The sequence below is a fragment of the Eriocheir sinensis genome, chromosome 6 (genome assembly GCF_024679095.1).
Source record: "Eriocheir sinensis breed Jianghai 21 chromosome 6, ASM2467909v1, whole genome shotgun sequence".
In the NCBI taxonomy this organism is placed as follows: Eukaryota; Metazoa; Arthropoda; class Malacostraca; order Decapoda; family Varunidae; genus Eriocheir; species Eriocheir sinensis.
The window spans coordinates 7,486,064-7,503,029 of record NC_066514.1 but is presented as its reverse complement, the minus strand read 5'-3'; the positions used below and the strand labels follow the sequence as shown (position 1 = coordinate 7,503,029).

At 43.2% G+C, this 16,966-nt stretch overlaps 1 long non-coding RNA gene across 1 annotated transcript; it reads right to left on the bottom strand.

The window, feature by feature from the left end:
* Positions 1–9,100: 9,100 nt before the first annotated feature.
* Positions 9,101–16,678, bottom strand: LOC126986452 (uncharacterized). Its single transcript, XR_007739742.1, has 3 exons — positions 16,548–16,678; positions 15,673–16,116; positions 9,101–9,346 (listed from the first exon to the last, which is right to left on the bottom strand). It is a non-coding gene; the product is annotated as an uncharacterized LOC126986452 (long non-coding RNA).
* Between the last annotated feature and the right edge of the window lie 288 nt (positions 16,679–16,966).

Here is a 16,966-nt window from a genome sequence, read left to right as displayed (position 1 = left end):
TTAAACTCAGACTGAATTTCAAGACATTGCTGGTTTCCCAGGTGTAACTGGGGCATTTGATGGAAATCAGATTTCAATTTATCCTCCTGCTAATCACAATGAATATTTAGATAGGACAATGTCACACAGCATTACTCTTCTAGCAGTGTGTGATGCAAATAAAAAGTTTACTTATATTTCCACTGGGTTTTCTGGCAGTATTCATGATCAGGGGTTCTTGTATCTCAGTGCCTTAGGTGAAGATGTGAGATCCTTCCCAAATGCAGGTTATCAGAATCACAAAAAAGAATATTACAACCATGCACTCTCTTAGATACGTGTTATCATAGAGAATACTCTTGGTTTCCTGCAAAAACAGATTTACAAGTCTTTTATTTTATTTATTTATTTTTTTTTTTTACAACAAAGGAGGCAGCTCAAGGGCACACAAAAAAAGAAAATAATAAAAAAAAAGCCCGCTACTCGCTGCTCCTAAAAAAGAAACAAAAGAGGTGGCCAAGCAAGGTCAAGCTCTGAAAGAATGTCCTGATACCCTCCTCTTGAAAGAGTTTCAAGTCGTGGGGCCAGATGAAGGAAGATTGTTTAGAGTTTACCAACGTGAGGGATGAAAGTAAGATGATGGTTAACTCTTACATAAAGGGATTTGGACATTATAGGGATGAGCACAGGTAGAAAAGTCAAGTGCAGCAGAATACAGGAGGGGAGGCATGCAGTTACTTGAAAGTTCAGAGAAGAAGCAGTCAGCGTGGAAATATCGATAGAGATAGAAAGAGGCAACATTATGGCAGGAATTTAAGAGTGAGAGACTATCTAATTATGAGGAGGAGAGGCCAGTGAGACAAGAGTCTTAGCCTCCTCTCTGTCAGAAGGGCTGTGTAGTGGAGACCCCATGAGATGCATACTCATACGAGACGGACAAGGCCCCTGGTTGTAACTGTGGGAGAAAGAACTGGCAGGAGCAGTACAGAACGCCCAGCCTCGAGGCTGATTTAGTAGAGATGAGATATGGGAAGTTTCCAGTTGAGATTACAGGATGAGATGAAGCCGAGGGATGTTTAGTGTTGAGAAGGTGATAGCTGAGTGTTGTCAAGAATAGGGATGGTTGTTTGGAAGATTGTGTCAAGTGGATGGTGGAGAGCACCATGTTTTGGGGCATTGAAGGACCTGGTTCATCTGCCCCAATCGGAAATAATAATGGAGTCTGAGGCTAGCGTTCCTGCAGCCTCAGCCATGATCATTCAAAGGATTTCCTGTAGGTGGGTGCTATTAAAAGAAGTTGAGTAATGCAGAGTGGATCATGGCAAGAATGAGATGGGACAGTTCGTTTTGGAAGAGATCATCAATGAACAACAGAAAAAAGAAGAGTGGGAGTTAGGACAGACCTGTAGGACTACACTGTTAATAGATTTAGGGAAGAACAATCTGTCACAACAGAAATAGAACGGTCAGAAAGGAAACTGGAGATAAAGGTACAGAGAAGGATGAAGAAACCGTAGGAGGGTAGTTTGGAAAGCAAAAAGATTTGTGCCAGACCCACTATCAAAAGCTTTTGATATGTCTAAGCACAATAGCAAGATTTCACCAAGAAACAGCTAGAGAGGATGACCAAGAGTCAGTTAAGAGGCTGAAGTCACCAGTAGAACGTTCATACGGAACCCATACTGGCGATCAGACAGAAGTCCCAGAAGTGGAAAGGTGCTTTTGAATCTTCCGGTTAAGGATTGATTCAAAAGCTTTAGATAGAACAAGAAATGTAGAAAAGCTATAGGACGGTAGTTTGAGGGATTGGAGTGGTCACCCTTCTTAGGCACTGGAGGCTGTGTGAAGGCATACTTCAAGCAAGAAGGAAAGGTAGATGTTGACAGCAGAGGCGAAAGAGTTTGACCAGGCAGGGTGACAGCACGGGAGGCACAGTTTTTAAGAACAATAGGAGCACTCCATCAGGTCCATAAGCCTTCTGAGGATTAGCAGGGGCAGAGAGGCATAGAAAACATCATTTGAAGAATCTTTATAACAGGCATAAAGGAGTCAGAGGGGGGGGATGAGTGGGAGGAATATGCCCAGGAATCGTCCAGAGTGGAGTTTTAGAAAAAGTTTGAGAGAAGAGTTCAAGCCTTAGAGATAGATGAGAGGCAGCGATGTTGCCGTCAGGACTGAGGAGTGGAGAGGAAAGATGAAGAAGTGAAGTTGGAGGAGATGTTTAATGAGATGCCAGAAGTCACGGGAAGAGTTAGAGAAAGCAAGAGTATTTGACATTTTCTGTTCTAATGAAAGAATTTTGAGGTTAGGTCGGAGAATAGATTTGGCACGATTTCAGACAGAAATGTAAAAGTTCATAATTAGCATTAATTTGAAGGCTCTGAGTACCTTTTGTGACTATATATGTATCTTGCCATATATATATATATATATATATATATATATATATATATATATATATATATATATATATATATATATATATATATATATATATATATATATATATATATATATATATATATATATATATATATATATATATATATTTATATATATATATATATATATATATATATATATATATATATATATATATATATATATATATATATATATATATATATATAGTGCTTGTGAGGCTTTCTTTGAGGGTCTGATGGTCGGCCCCAGCCCGTTGTGGTGCAGTCTATTTTGGTTCATTTGGCTCATTCCTGATTCACTTGGACGCTTTTTCAAGAGTCAGGATTAATAGGTCGTTTTCAGGACAGCATGTGGGCAGTCTTATGCCACTCGGCTGTGACTGAAAATCTCAGGTGGTAGCGGCAGATTCTAATCCGTGTCGTTCAGACCGCGGTATATGTTTATATATTGTACCGCATTAGTTACACACACACACACACACACACACATCTGGGCCTCCATCGCTCGCGCGAAGAGGTCATGGTTGTTGGCGCCCTCAGAGTAGCCTGGTCAGTGTTGACCTCTCTCACACCTTCATCCACACCCAGATCTTCATCATTGCTCTCATCCTCGTCATTAGTGTTTAGTGATGTGTTCTACTGTGAGATACAACACTACTTATCTATACTGCCTACGACGTGCCTCCGCCTACCCCCAGCGAATGTTATCCGGAAGCTAAAGGAACTACATATTTTAAAAACCGCAGTGCCAGGAAAAGTTCACGAGTGACACATAACATACCAGTGATCACCACCACCAGGAGGAATACTCAAACCAAGCATGCCAAGGAGTACAACACATCGAAGTTAGCCGAGCTAGAGGTATGACCTGCCAACCCTGCTCCTCTCCAACGTTACCTCCTCAACAATAAGCTAGACGAGGTCATCACCACCATCAAATCCACCAGCGCTGACGTTGTACATCACAGAGGCGTGGCAGATAGTACCTGAGCCTTTAACATTACGGATTTCCAGCTCTTTCATCGCCTGAGAAGAGGTAACCGAGGCGGTGGGTTAGCGCTCTATTGCCACACCCACCTCAACCCCTGCCTACTCCCCTGCTGAGACACCTGAGGGTGTGGAAACCCTCTGGGTCAGGATCTCACCCTCCCTCCACCCCGCCTCGCTCCCTCGGTACTAATCTGTCTGGTCTACTACCTCCCGCGCCGCCTCCGCCACCTTGCTGATCAACCACCTCATCGAAGAAATGGACCAGCAGCGCACTCTCTTCCCATCTGCAACAGTAGGTGTTTGCGGTGACGTCCATCAACTCCACACAAGTGATATTGAAGACCAACTACATCTCACACAAGTAGTAAATTTCCCCACTCACGGCACAAACACACTGGATTAAATCCTCACTGACCTCACTTCCACTATCAGAATATTTTATCAGAAACTAAAGAATATTATCAGAAAATAAAGAATGGTTATCAGAAAATAAAGAATGGTTATCAGAAAATAAAGAATGTTTTATCAGAAAATAAAGAATGGTGAAACACATCTCAGGGGCCGGTACGTCGAGCTATCTAGATTAGTTAAGAAAACACCAGGATAGCAAAAAGGAACTATGAGATCAAAGTAGCAAATGAGGCGAAAAGTAATCCTCAGGGCTTCTTTCAGATGTATAGAACAAAACACGAGAAAATTGGACCACTGAAAACAAACACAGGGGAGCTAGTAGAAAATTACGAAAACATGAGCACATTGTTGAACGACTACTTCCTTTCAGTATTCACGCAGGAGGATCGAACGACTATACCGGAAAGAGTTCAGGTGTACGAGGGCGGGGATGGCGATAAATTGAGGGATATAATCATTACCAGGCAAGTAGTTCAGGATGAGATAGATAAGCTTAAGAAGAACAAGTCGCCAGGTCCTGACGGGATATTTCCGAGGGTATTAAAGGAATTAGGTGATGTACTAGTGATTCCACCAACTGACATCTTTAAGATGTCGGTAAATACTGGCTATGTGCCGACCCTATGGAAAGTAGCTAATGTGACGCCGATTTTTAAAAAGGGGGACAGGTCAGTTGCTTCAAACTATCGCCCAATTAGCTTAACATCGGTTATAGGCAAGATGCTGGAGTCCATAATATCCAGGAACATTCGGGAGCATTTAGAGAAACATAGCTTAATTCACGACTCGCAGCATGGGTTCACAAAAGGTAGGTCATGCCTCACCAATTTCTTGTCCTTCTACAATAAAGTATTTGAGGCGGTTGACAGAGATGAAAATTATGATGTAATCTATCTTGATTTTAGTAAAGCGTTTGACAAAGTTCCTCACCAACGACTGTTGCTTAAATTACAGGCTCACGGAGTAGAGGGTAAAGTTTTGAACTGGGTCAAGGCGTGGCTTAGCAATAGGAAGTAAAGAGTGCAAATCAATGGTAAAAAGATCTGACTAGGGATGTTACGAGTGGGGTCCCACAAGGTTCGGTATTAGGTCCACTTTTGTTAATTATTTATATCAATGACTTAGATACAGGAATTAGTAGTGATGTTAGTAAATTTGCAGATGATACCAAGATCGGTAGAGTAATTGAGTCGGATCAGGACGCTAGTATTCTCCAACGTGAACTCAACAGATTGTATGACTGGGCGGATAAATGGCAGATGGAGTTCAATGTAGGGAAGTGCAGTATTCTGAGGTAGGTAGGAACAACCCTCACATAACTATTGCTTAAATGACACTCTCATAAGCAGGTCTAAAAAGAGAGGGATTTAGGGGTCTAGTGATCTCTGATCTCCGTCCAAGGGCACAATGCATTCAAGCTAGAAATCGAGCTAATAGGGTACTGGGATTTATTTCAAGGAGCGTAAGCAACAGAAGCCCCGAAGTCTTCCTCAAACTATATTTAGCATTAGTTAGACCTCATCTTGACTATGCGGTTCAGTTCTGGTCACCTTACTATAGAATGGATATCGAAATGTTAGAATCGGTGCAGAGGAGGATGACTAAGATGATTCAGGTGTTGAGAACTCCACAATGAGGAAAGACTCAAACAGTTAAACTTGCATTCTCTAGAAAGGCGAAGGGTGCGTGGAGACATGATCGAGGTTTATAAATGGATGAAGGGCTTTAATAAGGGAGGCATTAATAAGGTTTTGTTGGTAAGAGAACCGGGTAGGACACGAAGTAATGGGTTTAAACTAGATAAATTCAGATTCAACAGGGACATAGGCAAAAATTGGTTTACTAACAGGGTGGTGGATGAGTGGAATAGGCTTAGCAGTCATGTGGTGAGTGCCAATACAATTGTCACATTCAAAAATAGACTAGATAAATTCATGGATAGCGATATTAGGTGGGGTTAGATACACGGGAGCTTAGGGTCAAAGGAACTGCTCGTACAGGCCTACCGGCCTCTTGTAGACTTCTGCGTTTTTATGTTCTTATGTACCTTCCCTAAGCCCTCCTCCCATGGGACGCAGCACACACCTGTCAGTTCTTTGGACACCTGCACCTACCACATCCAACAAAACCCCGCCAGTCACCAAGACCTACAGGCCTGTTACGGACTCAGCCATCCGGGCGTTCGGCCAATGGATAACACGCCACCGCTGGGTTGAAGTCCTTACAGTGGATGACGTACACCAAAAATGGAGCAACTACACCAGCACAATTACCGCAGCTACCACCACTTCTTCCCGCTGGATTACACCCAGAATAAAACGTCTCATTGAACAGAGAAATGACGCTTTCCACACCAACCCTACACTCTACAAGCCCTCCTCAACAAAGTTATCAGGGAAATCAAACAAGCCAAGGCCAAATACTACCCCCAAAAGATCCACAGCCTCAAGCAAGCTTACATTGTGAAATGTTTTTAAAAAATTAAGGCCTTGTGTGGCCTCAACAAAAGCGCCCCCTCCATCCCGGGCGTATCTCACCTCCCGCCACCTGAAGCAGCCGAGGCCATCAATCTCCACTTCTCGGCCATCTGTCAATCCCTCCCCAGCCTGGATCTGACCTCACTCCCAGCTTACCTGCCCGCCCCATCACCACTCCCCACGGTTGAGGCCTATGAGGTCGCCAGGTCACTAAGCCAACTTAAACAAAGCGGTCCACCACGCCCACTGATCTCCCCATCAAACTGTACCAGGAGTTTGCCCCCGAGCTGGCCACCCCCCTCGCCTCTATATTTAACGCTTCCTTCCGTCAAAGCCAGTGTCCTGCTGACTGGAAAACACCATATGTCACCTGATTCTAAGACCACCACCCCTCAATCACTGAGTGACTTGAGGCCTATTTCTATCACCCCATTCCCAGCCTCCTGTGTGAAGCTTCATTTTCAAGTGGACTTACACTCACCTGCTCCCCCATAGACCCACAACAGTACGGCAATATCAAGTCAACCTCCACCACACACTGCCTAATTAATCTCCTGGACTTTGCCTACAGAAATCTTGAAAACGCAAAACATCAGTTTCACTCTGCTTTTATTGATTTCCGAAAGGCTTTTGACCTAGTTCACCATACCACAGTCATCAACAAAGCAATATACCTAGGGGTTCACCCCTAACCTGGTCTCCTGGCTGGCTGATTTCTACACTAGGTAAACAGGTGGTGAGATTTCAGGAGTGGCCTCCCTCCTCTACACCTTACTTGGGGTACCAGGGTCCAAAATGGGCCCTTTGCTTCCTTATACTAATTAGTGACGCCCTGACCCACACACCCCACCGCTGAAAGTACGTGGACGACACCACAATGGGAATAACAGCGACAACAGCAACCCAGATTATTCCCACCTCCAGGAAACAATACACAACCTACACACATGGACAACACAAAACATGGTCACCATCAACGACACCAAAACTACACTCCTACACATCAACACCTCCTCTGCTCCTGTTGCCCCCCTGTGGTGTCCATCAACGACACTCCTCCGGGTAGTTACATCTGCAAAACTACTTGAGTCACCCTGGACAACAAGCTCACATGGAAGGAGCACGTCTCCCAGCTCACCAGATCTGCCACCTATAAATTGTACCTGCTGAGGAGACTCAAAACGCTGGGGCCCCTGAGTGTGCGCTGGCGAGCGTACCCTCGTTCATCCTCCCCAAACTGACATACGCGTCCCCAGCGTGGTCTTCGTCCATCAACATCACGCAGCGCCGCCAACTTGAACGCGTCCAGATGCGAGCCTGCAAAATCATCCTGGGCCATCACTACACCAGCTACCAGGACGCCCTCGACTCCCTCCATCTCACCAGCCTACAACACCGTCACGAGATCCTACTACACCGGTTCGCAACCAAGCTTCTCAACCAGCCCAGACACAGACACATCCTCCCACAAGCAGTGAACCGCCCTCAGCACTCAGTGAGACACCACAACATTATTGCCCCGATACGGGCACGGACTGACCGCTATAAGAACAGCGCAATGCCCATGATGGTCAAATATATCAACAATGCAAATTAAGAGCAGCACAATTTGTATGTTTTGTAAATGTTTTTCATTAGGACTTATTGTTGTTGTTATTATGATTATTATTATGATTATTATTATTATGAATATTATTATGATTATGATTACTATTATTATTATCATTATTATTATCGTGATTATTATTATTATCTTTACTATGATTATTGCTATTATTGTTATTTCTATTTTCCTTTTTATTTTCAATCATACTACTTTGTTCATTTGTCTCATTCATTTCATTTCATCTTCAATTGATGTATATTTTCAGCTCTAGGGCTGCCTGGTACTTCATGCAATAAACCGTTTATTATTATTATTATTATTATTACACACACACACACACACACAGCCCGGTAGCTCAGTGGACAGAGCGTCTGCCTCACATCCAGAAGGACCAGGGTTCGATTCCTCGGCCGGGTGATGATAAGTTGGGTTTATCTTCTGTCACGTGTAGCCCCAGTTCACCTAGCAGTGAGTAGGTACTGACGTCAGGCAAGGAGTTGTGACCTCGTTGTCCTGGTGTGTTGTGTGTGAGTGGTCTCAGTCCTACCCAAAGATCGGTACTATAAGCTATGCTTCTCAGTAGGGGAACGGCTGGCTGTCTCGAGAGACCCGCAGCAGACCAAGAGGTGAATTACACATACACACGCACGCACACAAACACACAAAACAAAAATTTAAAAATCGTCTCACGCGAAATTATTAGAAAATTATATATAGTTGTGGGATTAGTAAAACACGAAGATGGGCTAATAGGGTTGAAGTAAAATGAGAGAGAGAGAGAGAGAGAGAGAGAGAGAGAGAGAGAGAGAGAGAGAGAGAGAGAGAGAGAGATCCACGTGTTTATGTGGGCGGAGTCTAAATGGTGGGTTATCTGCGCACGCGCAGTGGTGACAATGAGAACTGGTACGGAAGAACCACAGGCACGCTACAACGAGACAACCTTCATTTGCTGACGTCACAGAGAGTCCCCCAAGCCTTTCTCTCCCGTGTGCCATGGGAGGAGGCCCGACCTCTACCTTTTCTTTTGAATGATGTTTTTTTCCGGAGGAGTTGCAGGCCCTCCCCCCATCCAACTCATATAAGGTGCTGGACTGTCTGTTACCCCTGAGCAGGGATACAGGACCCTCAGAGGACTTACCTGGACAATGTCGTGGTATTTTTTCACTTTCTTCTTGAACAATTTTAGTTCAAATTTGTTCTTGGCGCCTGACCATAAAAACAACTCCGACGCTAACGTTCATGGGGCCCATGTCGTAGGCGGAGGCGTTTCCCCAAGTACGCCGGGTGTCCATTCGATCCTTTACGCGGGAGATGGAAGAGTGGACGTAAGCAATAATCTGCAGGTTGGGCCGCCTCAAGCAGTAATCAGCCTCTTCGATGAGGAAAGTCTTGGGAATGTCAGGTGGATGACGCAGTGGTGATGTGTCTGGCTCAATGGGGACGAATGTAGATGTCAACACCTGCGGCATAATTGACAAGAATTATATTATAATATATATATATATATATATATATATATATATATATATATATATATATATATATATATATATTTATATATATATATGTATCAGAGCTGGGCACTTCCGATCATCAGTCCGATCGTTCGACCTGATCGGAACGGCAATTGGCAATCGGAATGCAAACATTGGATCATCTTTGTAAAAGGTATTCGGACTGTGGAGATCGGAACTTCACATACTAACTTCCGGTCACCGATCGCAGAAAAGAAAGTGGTCAACGTTGTCATGGCAACAAGTGCCTGCGGACTTCTTATAATTATTTTTATACACGTTGATAGATAGTTACTTCAATAAGCGTCTTTATTTATAAAACTGAGCGATAATTATTGATCGTTAATTTATTTAATCCCGGCAAGGTATCGTGAATGAGACGCGCAGGCTCAACGTCGCTTTCTTTGCTTGGCGGGACTTGTTACACGACGCCAGGACCGTGGGGTGTGGCTGCAGTCGTGGGCTTCCGCTCACTCCAGTAACCGAGTGGCGTGCCCCAGTTGTCAGGTATGCAATTTCTGAAGCAGTGTTACCACCATCTAATGGCAGCAGCGTAAGTTCCTTTTCTGGAAACCAATAAGACCTAAGCTAAAGGGGCTTGCCCCCTCGATCCCCCCACCTTCTTAACTGGGGAGGGCTTTGCCTTCCTCGACCCCACACCCACCGTCGGGCTCCCCCCGCAATAAGAGGGGGAGGAGGAAGGAGGTCTCGCGAGACAGCGCAACATGCCGCCCAGACCACGGCACCAAACTAACGCCCCATACCCCTCCCATCCAAGAACTTATCTAACCTCTTCTTGAATGTATCTATCGTGTTGGTGCTCACCACATGACTTCTACGTCTGTTCCACTCATCCACCACTGTTCGTAAACCAATTATTGCCTATGTCTTTGTTGAACCTGAACTTATCCAACTTAAACCCATTGCTACGTGTCCTATCCGGTGTGGTGTCATCTGCCATTAACGTATCCTAAGATATCCCCTCCAATCTGCGAATGCGCGGGATTTGTCTACAAACAAAGGGTGGATGAATGGATATGTTTCCGGTCAACGTATTTATTTCAAATTCTGTCTGTATGGATAAAATAGGCCCTAAATTCAGCTATGGTAATATTTTTTCTCCATATAAAATAGTAAATATGGTATAAAATATGGATTAAAGTTGAGGAAAAATCACGTGACCTGGAAACGGGTGCTCATCGGTCGACGTCACGATGCAGTCAGCAGGCCGCTAACTTTGTGTTACTCAGAGATTTAGTGTTGTGGTGTATGTTTCTAGTGTCTAGCAATGCCTGGAGACGTAACCCGCAGTCGTTGGTGATTAGTGCCTACGTGCAAGAGTATATATATACGGACAAAAGTACCCACGTAAGATATTTCTATCTGTGCTAATGAATCCTGCATTAATATCCTTTAGTTTCCTCGGACTAACTTCTTTTCATCGTGCACTCAACTATTCTCTCTCCTATCACGTCCTCTGATTATACAATATTGGTCTGCATTCGTTTTCTTCTTAGACATCTCCAGGCGTTGATTCTCTCTCTCTGACGTTCCAGGGCCATTGTTTTCTATGTTAGGCTAGGTAAGTTTCCATAATACTGATATAAACTCAACCTTGATTATTGTCTAAAGTTCCCCCTCGGACTAACTTTTAATCGTGAACTCAACTATTTTCTGCAGAGTTGAGGCGAATCGGTTGATTTCACTCCCATTGTAATAATATAACATATTTCCAACATTCTTAAGATGTTCTGTAAGCTCCGATAACATACCTGTTGGCCGCAGTTTGAGCTGGAGTGGCTATGGCTTATAAATTAACAATGGACACAACACTGGTACTGTCGTCTGCTGTACTCTGCTTCAGCCTGTTTTTTTTTTTTTTGTTTTTTTTCACGTCTTGGCCCATTGCGCCGGTAGGCTTCTTCCCGGTGGATCCTGATGGTCGGTCCAAGGCTTCTTCCCGGTGGGGCCTGATGGTCGGCCCAGCCCGTTCTGGCGCAGGCGAGTGTTTATAGTGGCGCCATCTTGCATTGGCTCATGTTGCCCTCCCGGAGCTCATCTTTAATCCTAGAATCTAGAGTCCGGGTTAATTGGTGGTCTTCTGGACAGCATGTGGGTAGTTTTAAGCCACTCGGCGGCGGCTGAAAAATCCCAGCTTGGTGGCACCGGTCGGGGATTGAACTCGCGTCCTCCTGAACGCGGGGCAGTCTCGCTATCCGTTCAGCCACCGCCTCCCCCATGACGTCACGAGCTAATGGTGGCTTCTCCCCGTGAGATGAGAAGAATTTGAGATATCTCTCCAATATCCAGTCAACTAGCGATTTATAGGACGTAATATGTGCACTACGTTATCTTTGGTACGTGGCACAATGCATTTCTAGGCTCTTCCCAGAGCCGGAAACATGTCCATTGCAACATGGAACCGTGTCTTTGTCGACTGCCGATCGCGATATGTCCCACCTGAGGTTTTTTTTTTTTTTCTTTTTTTTTTAAAGTAAATGTTGACGTATGTTTTGAATATGAAAATTGCTTCAAATATGAAAGTTTCTTCCTGCACCCTTTGTATGTCAGTAAATGAGGTAAATGAAGTATGTCGGTAAATGTAATAAATGAGATAAACTGCACCCCTTGTATGTCGGTATATGTGATAAATGAGATAACCTACACCCCTTGTATGTCGGGAAATGTGATAAATGAGATAACCTACACCCCTTGTATGTCGGGAAATGTGATAAATGAGATAACCTGCTCCCCTTGTATGTCGGTAAATGTGATAAATGAGATAACCTACACCCCTTGTATGTCGGGAAATGTGATAAATGAGATAACCTGCACCCCTTATATGTCGGTATATGTGATAAATGAGATAACCTACATCCCTTGTATGTCGGTAAATGTGATAAATGAGATAACCTACACCCTTTGTATGTCGGTAAATGTGATAAATGAGATAACCTGCACCCCTTGTATGTCGGTATATGTGATAAATGAGATAACCTACATCCCTTGTATGTCGGTAAATGTGATAAATGAGATAACCTACACCCTGTGTATGTCGGTAAATGTGATAAATGAGATAACCTGCACCCCTTGTATGTCGGTAAATGTGAGAAATGAGATAACCTGCACCCCTTGTATGTCGGTAAATGTGATAAATGAGATAACCTACATCCCTTGTATGTCGGTAAATGTGATAAATGAGATAACCTACACCCCTTGTATGTCGGTAAATGTGAGAAATGAGATAAACTACACCCCTTGTATGTCAGTAAATGTGATCAATGAGGTAACCTACATCCCTTGTACGTCGGTAAATGTGATAAATGAGATAACCTACACCCCTTATAAGTCGGTAAATGTGATAAATGAGATAACCTACATCACTTATAAGTCGGTAAATGTGATAAATGAGATAACCTGCACCCCTTGTATCTCGGTAAATGTGATTAATGAAATACCCTACACCTATTGAATGTCGGTAAATGTGATAAATGAGGTAACTTTTTTTTTGTTTACATCTCAGCCTATAGCGCCGGTAGGCTTTCTACAGGGGCCTGGTGGTCTGCCCAAGCCCGTCATGGCGCAGGCAATTTTTATAGTGGCGCTAGTTATGCTTGGCTCATGCTGCCCCCTGGAACTAATTTTTGATTCGCTTGTGCGGTTTCTTCTAGAATCCGGGATGATAGGTGGTCTTCTGGACAGCCTGTGGGTAGTCTTAAGCCACTCGGCGGTGACTAAAAAATCCCAGGTGGTTGCGTGGGGATTCGAATCGACATTGTTCATGGCGTGATGAATGCTGGCCCCGCGCGCTAATCACTCCGCCACCGCCTACCCTTGTATGTCAGTAAATGTGAAAAATGAGATACCCTAAACCCCTTGTATGTCAGTAAATGTGATAAATGAGGTAACCTGAAACCTTGTATGTCAGTAAATGTGATAAATGAGATAACCTGCACCCCTTGTATGTCGGTAAATGTGATAAATGAGATAACCCGCACCTCTTGTATGTCGGTAAATGTGATAAATGAGATAACCTTCTTTGTGTGTCGGTAAATGTGATAAATGAGATAACCTACACCCCTTGTATGTCAGTATATGTGATAAATGAGATAACCTACACTCTCTTCTGATTGATGGTCACGTTTCTCGGATTCTATCCCTTTAATGGTAGGCTATCTGAATTATGGGGTCGATGTCATACTTGAATTTGGCCGTTTCCCATAAAAGCTGCCATGCTGCCTTGCCGCCATCTTGCCTGGACAAACTACGATATCAACACTATGTTCGTAAACATCGGGTTCCGCGCATGCGCAGATAAGGATGGGATGTCTTAGGATACGTGGATATCAGATGACACAACACCGGCTCACTTAAACTCAAACCTTATTGCTTATGTTCTTCTTGTAACTAATTTATTTATGGACCAATATCTCTTATTCAGAAAGCTATTTAATCAGGAAGGATAGGAGATTAATGATCACTATCGCTCGTTTTTTATAGAATAGTAAAAAATATTTCCTAGATATCGATGATAAAATATTTAAAAGTTGAAATATGTTTGTCAAAAATCTAAATCAACTTCAAACAAAAGTTAAAATAGCGAACATAATTCCTTTTTCATATTTTCAGAAATTGAATAAAAACAGTAACTTAAATAAATGCCTAAAATAAGAAGTTAAGGTCACTTTTTTCCTGTACCATGTCCTATATACCAAAAGAAAGAGGAAAAATACAGATATTTATTAGCAAATAATTAAGTTAGTACTTATTTGAAATTATTACTTAAAGAACGCCTAAAATAGGTGTTTCTAGTAATTATTATTTAAAAATAATAGTAATTATTATAAGTTTAATGATCGGATGATCGGAATGGTGATCGGAACTGCAGTAGGACTACTTAAAAATGATCGATGATCGGAATCGGATCAGTTGCCCAAACTGATCGGATGATCGGGGATCGGAACAGCAAAAAAGTGATCGGTGCCCACCACTGATAAATGATAATGACTTGAAGAGGCGTGTCGATGCCTTTGGTATCAGGTGCCTTCGCAGGATCATGAGGTATCGCTGGGATGACTTCGTGCCGAACCAGCGACTAGTCCGTGAAACTGAATCGAGACTTGTTACTCCGGTTATTTGGTTAAGTGGCAGAACTCCTGGACGTCGATCCTACTCACATTATTGTTTCGGTACAAGATAACCACGATTGGAGGAGACCAAGGCGACACCAATGTAAATCATTACTGGGGCATGGCAGCCGATCCTGACGGGTTGGACTTGGGATGGATAGGGCAGCTGCTTGGGAGATTGCTCGGGAGGACCGCTGGCAGTATGAGCGGCGAGTAAGTGAAGTGACGCACCCTCGGGCGTATGCTCCTCATCAATTAGTTAGTTATCGTGTGTGTGTGGAGGGTCTCTGTGTGTGTGTGTGTGTGTGTGTGTGTGTGTGTGAGAGAGAGAGAGAGAGAGAGAGAGAGAGAGAGAGAGAGAGAGAGAGAGAGGGTGGGTGGTGCCAGGATGTCAGCCATCGACTGAGGTCAGGTCATGACCAGGTGGCGACAGCTATTGGTGTAATAGTTGGTTGGTGGCTGTGTTCGAAGCGGACTAATTTTCTTGCGATTAAACTAACATCTGGTGGTAGACCCAAACGGAATGTTACACGATTTTCGTATCCGCCGCGCCAACACGAAATAGTGGGAACCCGGCCTAACAGGCCGGGTTCCCACTATTCGATTTTCACGTTTCTGTCGACCATCAATGACGTCATCAACGGAACCAGGATCCCGCGCGGAGTCCAGTTCAGAGTTGAACTCAGTTAACTTTTGGGTCCGAGATATTCAGTGATACTGAATATTCTACATATCATGAAAATATGAAATGAAGTACTTAGATACAAAATAACAAACACAAGAGGTCGTTGTGGTCAATGCGGTCCATGTTTGTCAACTAATTTCGTGCGTTGAACTGACATCCGTGCCGAGCGGAAACGTGAAAACGAAATAGTGGGAACCCGGCCTTAACAGTTATCAGCTGGAAAAGTGCAGGTGTAGTTATAATCCAGTTTGTTACCCGTTTTAAAAAAATTATTACTGATGTTTTTTTTTAGAAATAAGCACTAATTAATTTATGATTCGCATGGTATTAAAAGATTAAGCACCCGAAGTTGAAAAGGAAAATGGCAGAGACTTCGTGGTAAGTACCCAGAAGTAAAGTGAGAATAAACCAGCAATCATAACTTAAGAAGCTAGATAGAATATCACACTGAAACTCACCTCCTTGCCGCTTTTCTGTTGACCTTGGACGTTGTTGCTTGAAGAGACGTTCATAGTTTGTGCCTCGTATTCATTGACTTTACTCTCCGTTATCCGCGGCACCGGTCTCTTTACCTGTATTGTTTCCTTTGTTGTTTAAAGGATCAAGAGCTTTGGCCTCTTCAGTCTTGTTGTATTGAGCGTGTACTTTACTGAGCTCTATGGGTTTCAATGGGAGCTTGTTATCATCAAGTGGAAGCCTTAAAACTTTCGTATTGTTAGGTGCTTGGAGGCGAATAACTTCCCCATCTACGTCAAGAAAATGGTGATTGTCTTGAACCCTAAGAAACTTTACTTCCATGCCAATATATGCCTTCATTATTGAGATAATAAATATCGATGACATAGAGAAGGTGGCCAGTAGGAGGGTCAGCCTTGCCACTGCAGGCAGAATTCGACAGGTTGCTGTAAACAAGATTAATGAGAATTGGAAACGGTTATAGATATGTCCCTAACTGGTTAAATACTTCCCTTAAAATAATGGGGGATAAGCATAGTTATGCATGTGTGTGTGTGTGTGTGTGTGTGTGTGTGTGTGTGTGTGTGTGTGTGTGTGTGTGTGTTCTATAAGTACTTGTCCCCATTTCTCCTGTTTACCCATCATTGTACATGTAACATCTTGAAAATATACTTTTGTAGATATCTCTTGTATCAACTTATGCTTCTATAATGCCATGAGAAAAGTATTAATTTCTGGTAGGACCCATCTTTAGATAATTTTCAACAAAATTTATTAATCAGTCAGTCAAAGATTCTGTGAAAATGAGAAAGGAATAAAAGCTCAGGCTCTGTTTTGGGTCAGACTATCTCTCCTTTAGACATGCAAGCATACTTACGCATGATTCTAAATGGAATGATACAACTCGTTGAATAATTTGTACATATTCTCATTTTTGTGGGGAAATTCTGAAGCTCTGTTGTTGCTCAGGAATATCCTGGATGGATAACATCTGCTACTGCAACATCTGAAAAATCATAGTTCCGTGACGATAATGACTGATCATCGAAGGTTATCAAAGACAAATACAAAAGAGGCATAGATTTTTTGTCGACATATGCGAGCACGTGTGTGTGTGTGTGTGTGTGTGTGTGTGTGTGTGTGTGTGTGTGTGTGTGTGTGTAATTCATAATGATCTGATCATGCAGTTACGTCCAACTTCAGATCAGATTTAGATGTGGGTCTGGCCTTGCAGTCTCGTTGTTAGGAATGTATATTATAGTTAGCTGGGAGTATGTCGGTCCTCGGACCCTGGTA